This window comes from Sturnira hondurensis, unplaced genomic scaffold, assembly GCF_014824575.4.
Source record: "Sturnira hondurensis isolate 20B ecotype Veracruz unplaced genomic scaffold, ASM1482457v3 Scaffold0007578, whole genome shotgun sequence".
NCBI lineage: Eukaryota > Metazoa > Chordata > Mammalia > Chiroptera > Phyllostomidae > Sturnira > Sturnira hondurensis.
The window spans coordinates 1,812,287-1,825,366 of NW_028080209.1; the positions used below are offsets into that span (position 1 = coordinate 1,812,287).

Here is a 13,080-nt window from a genome sequence, read left to right on the forward strand (position 1 = left end):
TCCAGGCTGACTGGCCAGACCAAGGTGGGCATGAGAGGAGGGAGGGCAGGCAAGGGGCTACTTCCCTCTGGCTGGTTTGTTGTACTTTCCTAATTGATTTCTGTGTCTGTGTCACTGGGATACTTAGGACTATCTTAGAAACCACTTAGGCAATTTAAAATAATCAAAGTACTGCGCTTAGAAGGTACTTAACATTTCCTCACACTTCAGGTTTCCCATCAGCCCCTCCAGCTACAACCTGAGGCTGAGCAGACAGGGTGATGGCTGCAGGGAGGTGACCCAGGGTCGGTCCCGGGCTCCTGCCCTCACCAGAGCCCCAGCAGCGCTGGGACAAACCCCACCCAAAGAGCACACCAGGCTCTCTGCCACCGTCAGGCCTTTGGACTCACCAGTCCCTCCCACCTGAAATGCCCTCCCCTGTCCCCTGCCAGCCAGTGTGGCCCTCCGCCTAGCTAGTCACACACTGGCCATGGACTTGCAACAAGCTGTCCTCTGACGGGAAGCCTTCCCTGATACCCCCGCCCCACGCTGGCGAAGAGGCCCCTCTGACACACCCCCAGGGCTCCTCCTCCGCCCCCACTAGAGCACGCACCTCACTGACACAGAATTGCTGCCCATTCAACCACATTCCTGAGAGGGGCCCTGGGCCCACACTCTGCACGTCTGCAGCACAGCGTGGCCTGTGCCAAGGGGGGGTCTGTGACGACTGTTGAGCCAAACAGTGAATACGAGCGTGACTCCACAGACCAGTGGAGGGGCACGGAGCCCAGCCGGGCTGCAGCGCCCTGAAGAAGCACCAGCCACCACCTCAGGGAGCAAAGGGCCAGCCGGCCTGAGTCCTCGCCACCCTTGCCATCCCTGTTCCCCAGAGCAGGGCACCTAGCTCAGAGAGAGCCAGCAGTTGGCACAAAACCACACGGTGAGTGCAGACAGACGTGCGAGCGGAACCTTCAAATGCTGGTCCAACAGTTCCCCAGAGCTCTAAGAAATGAGACTCCACTCCCCAAGGGTCTCCCTAGCAGGGCTGGCTTAGGCCCAGGCATCCCCTGAAAACCTGTTTTAAATTACTGGGGGAGGGGGCCATGGGGAGGCGGGTATAGAGACCCCTGCCAAGTACACGGCAGCCTCTAGAAAAGTCCTGGAAGCTTATTCCTCCCCTCAACTCTGCAACCCTACTCCTGGGTGTGACCCAAAAGTCCCCAAGAGCACAAGGAGGCTCGGGCAGGGACGGTCACGCAGCAACATCGGTGACACCAGAGAGGTCATCATGGAATGTGCCCAGGGGACCGCACTGAAGGAACAGGGAACACACGGGACACTGCCGTGGTCGAGAGGCCGAGAGGTAGAAGGCCTCACGTCAAGGAAGAGGAACGCAACCACACAGCAAAGTGACACTGAGCGAGCTACAGAACGCACACTGCGTTGTGTGCTCTGTCTTTATCAAGCTTAAAATGCGCACAACCGAGGATGACCTGTGGAGAGAGACGTGTATTTTTAAGTGCGCAGGAGTTAGAGGGATGGAAAGCAACGCCCAAGGACAGGGCACGGCTGCCTAGTGGGGGAGGGGAGTAGTGGGACCCAGGGCCCCTGCAGGGGCCTCTGATTATATCTGTAGTGCTTCCTTTCTTAATATGAAAACAAATTTTGACACAAAATTAAGGCAAAATATGAATACCTGGCCAAGCCTGGTGGTGGGCACAGAGCAGTTTATCACATTATTCTGTATAATGTTTCCTATGCTTGAGACAGTCTGTTCCTAAAATATAGGAGAGAAGCAGGTCCCTGTCAGAGCCACACTGCAGGCGCCACTCACCTTTGATCCAATAAAGGCACAGCTGGGAGAGCCGTGTGCACCGGCTCTGCACGCCCCTCACAGGCCCCTCCGATATCTCGCCCGGAATATCTCCCACCCGGAACTCATGCCCCCCGAGGGTTAGGTCTGCCCTCTTTCAGCCACACCGAAGGCCACCCTGTTTCCCCAGCAGCTTCCAGAAGCTGAGCTGGAAGGTGGTGGGGGCTCTGGGTGTGGACAGGAAGTCAAGCCCTGCCCACAGCCCTGATAGAGGTTAGTGCTGCCTGCCCTCTCCCCTAAAGCCAGTCCCGGGGGTTGGAGAACAGGTGAGTGTTATAGTCAGAGAGCCATTCAGGACAGGGTGGCTCTCCCTCCCTTCAGGATATGTCAGCTGTGAGGAGTTTTAAATTCCCCCTTGGCCCCTGGGGACACTGGAGAGCAGGCAGGGCCTCCAGCCTCCCCAAAGCCAGGCTGCACCCTCATTGTACCTGCAGGCCAGAGGGGAAGCTGGGCTGAGCCGAGCTTCGTGCCTCCTGGGCCACCCTGCGGCATCGCTCCACAGACCTCAGGGAGAAACTGGAGCACAGGGAGGACTCAGGTCCAGAGTGAGGGGATTAAAGAGAAGGGACCTGAGTGCCCTTCTCACACACACAGCACACTTCACCAGGCCGCTGCTTCTTGAGCAGCTGCTGCGCGTTAGGCCCTGTGCTGTAACTTTACACTGTCCCACGGAACACAACCACCCTCCCCATTTTACGGATCTGCAAACTGGGCTCAGAGAGGCTACGTGACCTGTCCAAGGCCGCACGTCAGTAGGTGGCAGAGCCAGGAACCCCCCTTTCTGAAACAGGTTCGTGCCCAGTACTGGCCTGGTCCCCCACAGCCCTGGGAAGTCAGCGGAGCCAGCCCCACTCACCCCACAGGCGGGCAGAGCAGGGCCCAGAGCAGCAGCAAGACTTGCCCACGGTCATGCACACGCTCAAGGGGGATTTCTGGAGTCTGTGGCGTCAGCCTAGTCAGGGAAGAGGGGCCTGGGTGGGCTGGGTGTCCACTAGGTAATGCTCAGTACTGAGATGCCCACGGCCATGACCAGGAGTGAGGCAGGTGGGTGGCCAGAGTGGGCACAGGGCTGGGCACCTGGCCAGGGACAGGCGGGCTGATCAGCTGCTCCTGCCTCCTGGCCTTAACCCTGGGCCTGGGAGGAGGCAGCCCAGCGTCACCCAGAGAGAGGCCCAGACAGAGCAGACAGAGTGCAAAGGGGGCCGGGCAGAGCAGAGAGATGTGGGAGGGCATTCAGGAAAACAGAGGGAGCCACCGAGTCAGATGAGGCAGGGGCCAAGACGGACGCACAGAGAAAGGGTGTCAGAGAAGGGTGTCCCTGCTCCCCTCCCCACAGCACAGTAGCTTTGGCTGGCTGTGACCCCTGGCCATGACCCCTGGCTGCCGAGAGGGGCAAGGATGGAGGCCTGGGCCTGCATCTCCTCACCTCACCAGCACAGGCCCCCAGGCAAACGGCAAGCGTAAAGGTCAATTGGAATAACAAGTAGAATTTGCCTTCTTTTCATTTCCAACATGTCTGGGTCATAAAAATGCTGGTTTAATAAACTGGAAGGAAACTGAAAAGCACACAGTTCCTTCAGGGCTGGACGGGGGGGGGGGGGGGGCGGCGCTTAGCCCGCCCTCCGGATGGTGGGGGCCGCCACTGACGTAGGCACCACTCCTCGGACTCCCTGATTTATCTGTCTGTCTGTCTGTCTGTCTTCAAGCCAGGCACCAGTGAGGGGGGAATGACAAGAGAGGTCCAGCCCAATTCTGCCCCTGACATGGTCACAGACTCTGGGGAGACCCACAAGTACCCCAGCATCACTTCAGCCTTTACAGGGCAGGAAAGTCTTGGATTTTGAGTCAGGCTGAAGGAGGAGGCCAGCTCTGCGCACAGACGTTGGGAGAGGCTGCCAGGAGGAAGGCGCAGCCAGGGCCTGGCTCACAGGCAGGTTTGGGAGGGCACGGAACACAGCCAAGAAGTGCAGCGCAGAGGTGACTTCAAGCCAGGTGACTGGAAAGGCCCCCGGTGGCTGTGGCAATACCATGGCAGGCCCGACACTGGCAGTGAGCACAGGGCCCCTTCTGCAGGGTGGCCACCGGCCCAAGTGGGGTCAGAGCCTGCCCACCCAATGCCCTCGTCCCCCAGGGAAGACAGCCAGCCTGTCCGGGGTCCCACAGAGAGCTGGCAGCAGAGCCAGGCCCGGAGGGCAGGTCCCTGAGCTATGGAAGGCTTCAGGTAAGGGGGCCACAGCCCTCCCCCAAGTGGGAAGCCACATTGCCCCCCGACACCCAACAGTGTGGTCAGGAGGACCCCGGGACCATCACACAGGGGAACTCAGAGAAACCCACCAGAGCCATCTCTCTGCCAAAAGCCAGAGTGCTGCCCTTCCACACTGCCAAGCTCCCCACCTGCATGGCTCAGAGACCACACCTCCGCCCTTTGAGGTCCCCTCAGCTACTCCAGCTGCAGGAGACGAAGACTACCCTTACTGAGTCCCCCTATATGCCCACCATACTGCCAACTCCCCATGACACCATTCTATTTCCACACCTGAGAAACACCTGCGAAACACCTGCACATCTTACAGATGAGGTGAGTGAGGTCCAGAGAGGCCCAGTGACCTGGGGCTGGGGTCTGAGCTACCAACTGCATGGCTGCCTCCAAAGCCAGGGCTCTGGGCTTCCCACCACGCTGAGCAAGCACAGGGCAGATAGCCACAGTCTCCATGCCAGGCAGTGCCCTGAGCCCTTTCCACATAACCCTCAGCTGGTCCTCAGTGCCCTCTGCGGTGCCTACTACAGAGCTCCCCATTTTACACACAAGGAAACTGAGGCACAAAGAAGCGCCTCCCAGGTAACAAATGGCAGAGCAAGGGGATGAACCCAGACCATCCAATCCCAGGGCCCATGTACACCACTGCTCTCAGAGCACCGGCCCTGCCGGCCCTGCCTCACTCATGTCCCCAGGACCCGACTCCGTTCACCCTCAGCAGGGAAGTGGAGGGGGAGGAGCTAGAAGAGGCACAGGGACACCTTGGTCAGGGGGAGCCAGCAAGGTGGGAACCAAGGGGAAGAACACGCCGCTCATACAGGCCCTGCCCTGTGGCTCCTCCTCCATCACCTCCGTGGCTTCACAAGGACCATCCAGGGTCCACTTGCCTGTTTTACAGGTGAGGAAACTAAAGTCCTAAGAGGCCCAGTGACTTGCCCAAGGTCACTAGAACCCTGGTGACCCTCTTCCCACAATACCCTTTGCAATAAGAAGGAGCAGGATGTGGATTTTGGAGACCCTTTGATCCTCTTCTTCCTGCTCCCAGAGCTATCTAGGTCCTTCCTCTTGAGCTTCTGGGTCAAGTCAACAACCAAGTACAGCCCGACCCCAGGGCCTTTGCACCCGCTGTTCTGTCTGGAACAGTCTTCCTCCAGGTACCCAAAGGCAACCCCTTCACTCTATTCAAGTTGATCAACAAATGTCCCCTCTTCTAAAAGTCCACCTCGACCATCCCGTCTGCATCAGCACCACTGCTCCGCACGGCTCTCTAGCCACTTCCCTACTTTGTTCTGCAGGTATTTACGTGTTCTACCTGCTCAGGGCCCGCCTTCCCCCTCAGATACAGAATCCAGCCAGGGCAAGGCTTCCACCTGGTTTGTTTCCTGCTTGGGGTGGTGGCTGTCCTCCTGGTTTGCACATGGGCATCACGTGGGGAGCCCAGGCCCATCTCAAACCAATTCCACCTGAACCCCTGGGGTGGGACCCAGCACCGGGACCATTAAAACTCTCCAGGTGACCCCAGCGTGCAGCCACAGGGAGAACCACCACATCGCTGAAAGATTCAGGGATGTTCAATTCAGATTTGGAGAATGAATGAACGAATGAGTCAATTTTCACAGATGGGCAAACCAAGGTCCAGACGGCCCAGTGTCAGCTGGAAGCCAGCCATTACGAACTTGAGCCTCTCTGGACTCGGCCCCACCTCAGCCTGTCCACAATGTAATGCACCCCCAGGCCTCCCTCCAGGGTGTGTCCAAAAAATGGCCCCCAAAGGCCTCTACTCCCTCCTTTTAATCCCACACTAATGAGCCTGTATGCCAGTCCATCCACCAGAGCTGACCTCCTCTTGCTTCCACTCCCTCACCTCCCATATTCGTGCTCAGAGAGGTTCCGAATACTGGGCGCACCTCGAAGGGAGGGGGCTTGAGAGGCCTGAACAGCAGGTGGGGGACACTCCGGGGAAAAGCCAGCTGGGACAGGAATACTGGGGTACTGAGGAGAACTCACGGTACCTGGTCCTGCAGCCAGCAGAGCCTCCCAGCCAGTGTCCAAATACAGACAGATGCAGCCCCCAGGTGTCATCACTTGCTGAGGCCCAGGAGTAGAACATTCCCCAGGTTGCTGTGATGAGCCGGGCTTGAGAGTCCCTGGTGTGATGGCACTTCTACCCCAGTGGCCCCAACCCTGGCCCCAGCCAAGGGCACAGGAGAACTGGCAGGGAGCCGTCTGGGGGCCCCAGACTTCACAGGGGTTGCTCCCCATCACCACATCCCCCTCCTCCCACCTCCTTCTCTCTTGTCTGTTCAAAACCCACCTGACCGGGTCTTGAGGCCCCTTTCACAGACTCCTGCCACCACCGAGGGATACCCGCACCTGGGCTTAGGGGAAGAGAGTCGCTGTAAATCAGAGGATGGGCTGTGTGGCCCCCACACTAGGAGAGCAGCCCCCGGCCATCCCCCTCAGTGAGACCCATTTCCGTCCCCTCGGCCACGCCTTCTCACACCCTCAGTGGCCCAGCACTGTGCCACACTGGCCGGGTGTCCAACCTGAGGCCCAGGACGGCTCTGAGTGCAGCGCAATGCAAAATCATACATTTACTTAAAACCTTTTTTTTTTGCTCATCTATGTTCATTAGTGTTTGTGTATTTAATGTTTGGCCAAAGACAACTCTTCTCCAGTGTGACCCAGAGACGCCAAAAGGTGGACACCCTGCCAAGGCCCACCAAACCCGTTCCAGTGAGACTTGTACCCCCAGCACCTACTAAAGGCTTTGAGTGCATTGCTGTTTCTGCTCGGTGAGCCATTTTGCAGTTGAGTGAACTGAGGCTCAGAAAGGCCACACCGTGAGCGTGAGGTCAGATCTCAAACCCTAACCTACCTGATAGCCAAGACATAGGAGAGCGGGGTGGTAAGAAGGGCAGGCTCACGGCCAAACAGCTGAGATTCGTATACCAGCCCCACCTCTTACCAGCTGTGTGACCCACACAAGTCACTCAACACCTCTGTGCCTCCATTCTCCACACACAGAATTCAGATCGCATTGTGCACCTGCCCTGGGCTTGTTGTCAGGACTCTGCTTAAGGGTCACAGTGAGGTGGGCGCTGGTGGGCACTGGTTTGACCTAATGGTAAGGTGGGCCCTGCCGCACTCACCCCCAGAGCTGGGAGCAGACACAAGGCTCTCAGGCCGTGGCTACCCTGACATTGCCACAGAGTTTTGAGGGACATGCAGGCGGCAGATGCCTCACTTCCCACAAGTCCGTTTGGCCAAGATTTCTTGGGGGCCTGCAGTGGGCCCGGTATCAATTTGGGGTCCTAGAGGCACAGCCTACGGCCTAGCAGAGGTCCGCCAGTGGTCTCTGTCTCGCCCGCTCAGTGCCGAGGCCGTGGCTTGAGAGCAGCACTAGACGATACGTACCGGACGGGCGTGCCCAAGTGGCCACAGCACTGTACAGACACTGAAATCAGAATATCACACAGATTTTCCTGTGTCATGGCATAGTATGATGCTTTTGATTTTTTTTCCAAACATTTAAAACACAAAGACCATCCTTAGCTCCTGGGCCACACAAAGTCGGACGACAGGCTGGAGGAAAAGCCAACAGCAAACAGAAACACAAATGTGAACACAACCACAAACTGGGCACAGGGGTGGGGCAGGGGCCTCTCTGAAGAAAGTCCATTTAAGCTTAAGATTATGTAACAAGAATCCAGCCTCAAAGAGTGGGAGAGAACATTCCAGACAGAGGGGACAGCCAGCACACAGGCCCTGGAGCGGAGAAAGTGCGCTGTCACCAGCGACACGAGAAAAACGGCGAGGCCGGCATGCCCGCACCGGGAGAGGCCAAGCACGGAGTCGGGGCGCAGGGAGCCCAGGGCCCCTCAGACAGGCATGGGGCCAGGCGTTTGCATTTTAATCCAAGAGCAACAGGTCATGAATAAAGAGTTTAAGCAGAAGGATGAGCAGATTTGAAGTGGCTTTTAGAAAGACCATGCTGGCTGCTGAGCGACAGTCTGGCCGTGGAGGCCCCTGTGGAGGCCCAGGGAGCGGCCTGGGTGAGACCAGGCGGGGCAGGAGCATGAGACCCTCCCCCACCCCCCGCCCACGCCACCACGGCACACTCTGAGAGGCAGCTGCAGGGCTTGCTGACAGTGGAAAGAGGGTGGTCAGAACACTGCCACGTGTTTTTGTCCTGGGTGCTAAGAGGACAGACTGTCTTCCAGGCAGATGGCCAGGCTGTGGAAGACTGTCTGATTCCCTCCAAAGTTTCTCTTAGTTGTGCAGTCAAAATACTTGGAGAACACAAAACTCACATCCTCAACAGGGTATGTGGTGTTAGCTAAGCCACAAAGTCCCCCCAGGAGCCCTGGGCTAGGCGGTGAGGAGCAGACAAGCCCGGCACCAGGCAGGCAGCTTTCCCTGGGAGCAGCCACCAGCGCTCCCAGCACTCATAGCCCCGCGTGGGACAAGGGAACTCACACGGCCAGGTGGGGGTGGTGCGCTGGGGGCTACCCTCCATCACCAGCATCCAGGTGCCTCTCCTGGGAAGCCGGGGCACCTGCCCACCCACCGGCTGGCGTCCCGCCCATCCTCTTTCCTGACTGCCCTCCGTGCCCTCCCTCCACTCCACCCCACTCCTTCTCATCCCCACTGTTGTGACAGCACGAAAACTCTCATTATCCAAAAGTTAGGTTGGCTGCTGGGTCTCAACACTCTGCAGAGAGACACAGGAGACCCAGCAGATGGTGGGGCCTCTCCAGGATCAGCCTCAAAGGTCACCGTCTGTCTCTGCCCACCCGTTCCAGCCTCTTCCACATGGACGAGTCTCTCATGCTGACTTCGGGCTCAGCTACAAGCTGTACAGTGACCTTTCCTGTGGGCTGACTGTGTGCCAGGCACCGCACTAGGCCTTTTGTGGGCATTAACTTTTAATTCACACACCTGGTCTAAGAGACCATTTATCATCCCCATTTCATAAACAAGAAAACTGAGGCACAAACAGACTAAACAATTTGCCAAGGTGGCAAAGGCTGTCTAGCTGCAGCGTCCAAGTTCTTAGCCAGCACACCATGTCACTCCCCTCCTTCAGACCCCAGTTTCCTTCTGCGCTATAAAATGAACACGCAACTCAATGGACGATTTCTGGATCCTCTGGGCCCTTACAGGTCCAGGATTTGACAAGACCTCCTTCCAGGGCACTTAGGATGTTCCTTCTCCCCTCAACAATGGTTGCTCTAATGAAAAGTTACCATTGGGCCCTGGCTGGTGTAGCTCAGTGGATTGAGCTCGGGCCTGCAAACCAGACGATCGCGGTTCGATTCCCAGTCAGGGCACATGCCTGGGTTGCAGGTCAATTCCCGGCAGGGGCCAGTTCCCAGCAGGGGATGCATGAGAAGCAACCATACATGGATGTTTCTCTTCCTCTCTCCTTCCCTTCCCCTCTAAAGATAAATAAATAAAATATTAAAAAAAAAAAAAAAAAAGAAAAGTTACCATTGGAACCCTGGCTGGTGTAGCTCAGTGGATTGAGCGCAGGCCTGCGAACCAGAGGATTGCGGTTCGATTCCCAGTCAGGGCACATGCCTGGGTTGCAGGCCAGTTCCCTGCAGGCCAACTCCCAGCAGGGGATGCACGAAAGGCAACCATACATGGACGTTTCTCTCCCTCTCTCCTTCCCCTCTAAAGATATATAAAAATAAATAAAATCTTTAAAAAAAAAAAGTTACCACTGGTTCATTCACACTATAATGTAAGTGACTGATATGTGAGTGGCTATGGTGAGGTAACTCTGGCAGAGCTGAGATTCAAACCCAGACCTGACGGGCTCCAGAAGCTGGGCTGTCCCCACAACACAGCATTGTACAGGCCACACCTCCTGGGTTTAGGATCACCCAAAAAAGGTATTCTTTACATTCATCGATATCCCTTCTTCTTGAAGAATAGAGCCAAAACAAGGATGACGGAAAGGGTAGGAGCAGGGAAATGAGGAAGATAAGCTGTCAGACCTGTGACCTCCCAGGCTTCTGATCCCCAGTGAAGGTCTGGGACCCAGTCCTACTTCCAACCTAGTTTACTTGGGCAGGCGATCTGGAAGGAGTCAGGTTTGAAGCGAGAGGTCTGACTTCCATCTCAGCCCTGTCCTGTCGCCTATCAGGGTGCAGTTTCTGCACCCACAGGGCGGGGAGCTGGCCTCTTCCGGTTCTGCTAGATGTGAGTTTTGTTCACACCCTCACCTGACTGCACCCCATTAGCATTCTCTAGGCTGCAAACTACCCCTAGGGTCCCCAAAGCCAGAGCACTTCTCCAAGCTGTGCACAGGAAACTCACCTCTTGGAGGAAGGAGAGCTATGATCACAGCCTCTGGAAGGAGTTCCCAGCAGGTCCTGCGAATACCTTGCCCTTAGTGGGAGCAGNCAGGGGATGCACGAAAGGCAACCATACATGGACGTTTCTCTCCCTCTCTCCTTCCCCTCTAAAGATATATAAAAATAAATAAAATCTTTAAAAAAAAAAAGTTACCACTGGTTCATTCACACTATAATGTAAGTGACTGATATGTGAGTGGCTATGGTGAGGTAACTCTGGCAGAGCTGAGATTCAAACCCAGACCTGACGGGCTCCAGAAGCTGGGCTGTCCCCACAACACAGCATTGTACAGGCCACACCTCCTGGGTTTAGGATCACCCAAAAAAGGTATTCTTTACATTCATCGATATCCCTTCTTCTTGAAGAATAGAGCCAAAACAAGGATGACGGAAAGGGTAGGAGCAGGGAAATGAGGAAGATAAGCTGTCAGACCTGTGACCTCCCAGGCTTCTGATCCCCAACCCAGTTTACTTGGGCAGGCGATCTGGAAGGAGTCAGGTTTGAAGCGAGAGGTCTGACTTCCATCTCAGCCCTGTCCTGTCGCCTATCAGGGTGCAGTTTCTGCACCCACAGGGTGGGGAGCTGGCCTCTTCCGGTTCTGCTAGATGTGAGTTTTGTTCACACCCTCACCTGACTGCACCCCATTAGCATTCTCTAGGCTGCAAACTACCCCTAGGGCCCCCAAAGCCAGAGCACTTCTCCAAGCTGTGCACAGGAAACTCACCTCTTGGAGGAAGGAGAGCTATGATCACAGCCTCTGGAAGGAGTTCCCAGCAGGCCCTGGGAATACCTTGCCCTTAGTGGGAGCAGGAGCTGGGCTGGGGCCACTGTGCTACCCTGGAAACAGACACCAGACAGGGCAGCTCTGGGGTCTCCCAGGGGCCCCTCCCTCACCCTCTCCAGCCTGAGGCTCCTCCTGACCTCCTTCCCCAAGTTCAACCTTTTTGCCTGTAAATGGTTTTTACGTTTCTCATTTGGCCTCTCCTTTCAGCCTCTCATAATCAGTTTAATTATTGAGGAGGCTTCCTGTCGCCTGCCTAAAACATACACTGTTAAAAGGGGCCCGGGAACGCAGACCACAGTGCTCAGCCTGCTTCTCTCCCTCTCCCCGCTCCTGTCCCACCCATCCCTGTGGTCCCCATTCCTTCTCCCTGTGCAGCCCCAGGGACACATGGCCCCCACCCCAACCCACTCATCTCTCTGTAATCTGAACAGGCACAGACTGAGACCTCAGCCAGGATCTGGTGCAGAGAAGGAACACCTGGGAGCCCCTGGCAGGTGAGGTACTTTAGCCCCAGATCCCCTCAACCCACCCAAGACCTCCCCAATCCTGGGAAGGCCACAAAAGTCAGAGACCACCCGGTGTGGGACACAGGCACCTCCTCACCCCAAAATACCCATGTTTCCAAGAACACACCTTAAGGCCTAACACTGAGAGGTGTTCAGTGACACCTCTCAGCTCCTCTGATCTTTTCCACCTCCCCCCAAGGTGGGCACTGCCCCCCGCCCCCCGGGAGGTGGTATGAGGGACCCGCACTAATGTCAGAGCCCCGAGGGCCCGAACAGGCTGTTAAACCACCCTTCTGTGCAGCCCCAGCCACATTCTGGTCTGGAGGGGGAGGGTCCTGTGCCCCTCGCAGACAGGGTGACAAGGAGTCCAGGGACTGCCCCTCTGCTAGATGGCCCCCTTCTCCTCACCTCCACAGCAGGCAGATGACCCAGGCAACCCAGGCCATCATTAGGCCCCAGCTGGGACAGCCAAGGCCTGCCCCCACCCTCTCTGGGTCTCCGAGACTCACTGTATAATTGAACGGGTGGGAGGACTGGACTGGGCTGCCATTCCCAAACCATCCCCATGGGAATGGCCCCAAACACAGCTCCTCAGGGACTGTTCAGACTGTCCTCAGCAGAGGCAAAGTTTCCTTCAAGTCTCCTACTTCCTTCACCTTTGTTTTGCATTCTTCATAACGTATCCATTCATTCTCAAATTAAAATTGTTTTTCATCTCTATCATCTCATTGAGTAAAACCAACGCTCAAGGAAAAAGGCACAAAGGCAAGAACTATATGGCACATGGAGACCACATCAGCCCACGACCAAGTCCTTACCCCACCAGGTGCAGTGTAGTGACGGACAACTCTAGCCCCCTTTCTTTCCACCTGCCCCCCCCCAGACCCTCTGCACCGCTCTTCCCCACCTCAGCTGCCCCCACAAACACACAGTGCTGATACAGGTGGGGCTGGGAGGGGGCTGCAGAAAGGGTCCCAGAGATAAGACTCTGGGCTCAGCACTCCCCACCCTGCAGGGGGCCATCAGCCCCTCTTAGCCCAATCCCTCACTCTGGAGACTGAGGAGACAAGAGGCCAAATCCAGGGGCTGAGAATCGGACACCAGGGTGAAGGAGGGATCCAAAGGCTTCCTCTTTCTCTCTCTCTCTCTCATTGCACACACAAACACAGAGCAAACAAGGAGGCTCTGAGACAGGAGCAGGCACATAATTATGGGTAAAATGCTTGTAATGTTTTTCTCTCTACCCGGTAGCTTTCAGTTGCTTTAGCAGCTTAGCGAAGCACTCGGCTCCAATTGAATTGCAAATCAGCAGCTC

General features: G+C 56.5%; 1 protein-coding gene across 1 annotated transcript in view; it reads right to left on the bottom strand.

The window, feature by feature from the left end:
- GRM4 (glutamate metabotropic receptor 4) overlaps window positions 1-13,080 on the bottom strand; it is a 112,615-nt gene that overhangs the window by 87,283 nt on the left and 12,252 nt on the right. The window lies entirely within an intron of this gene.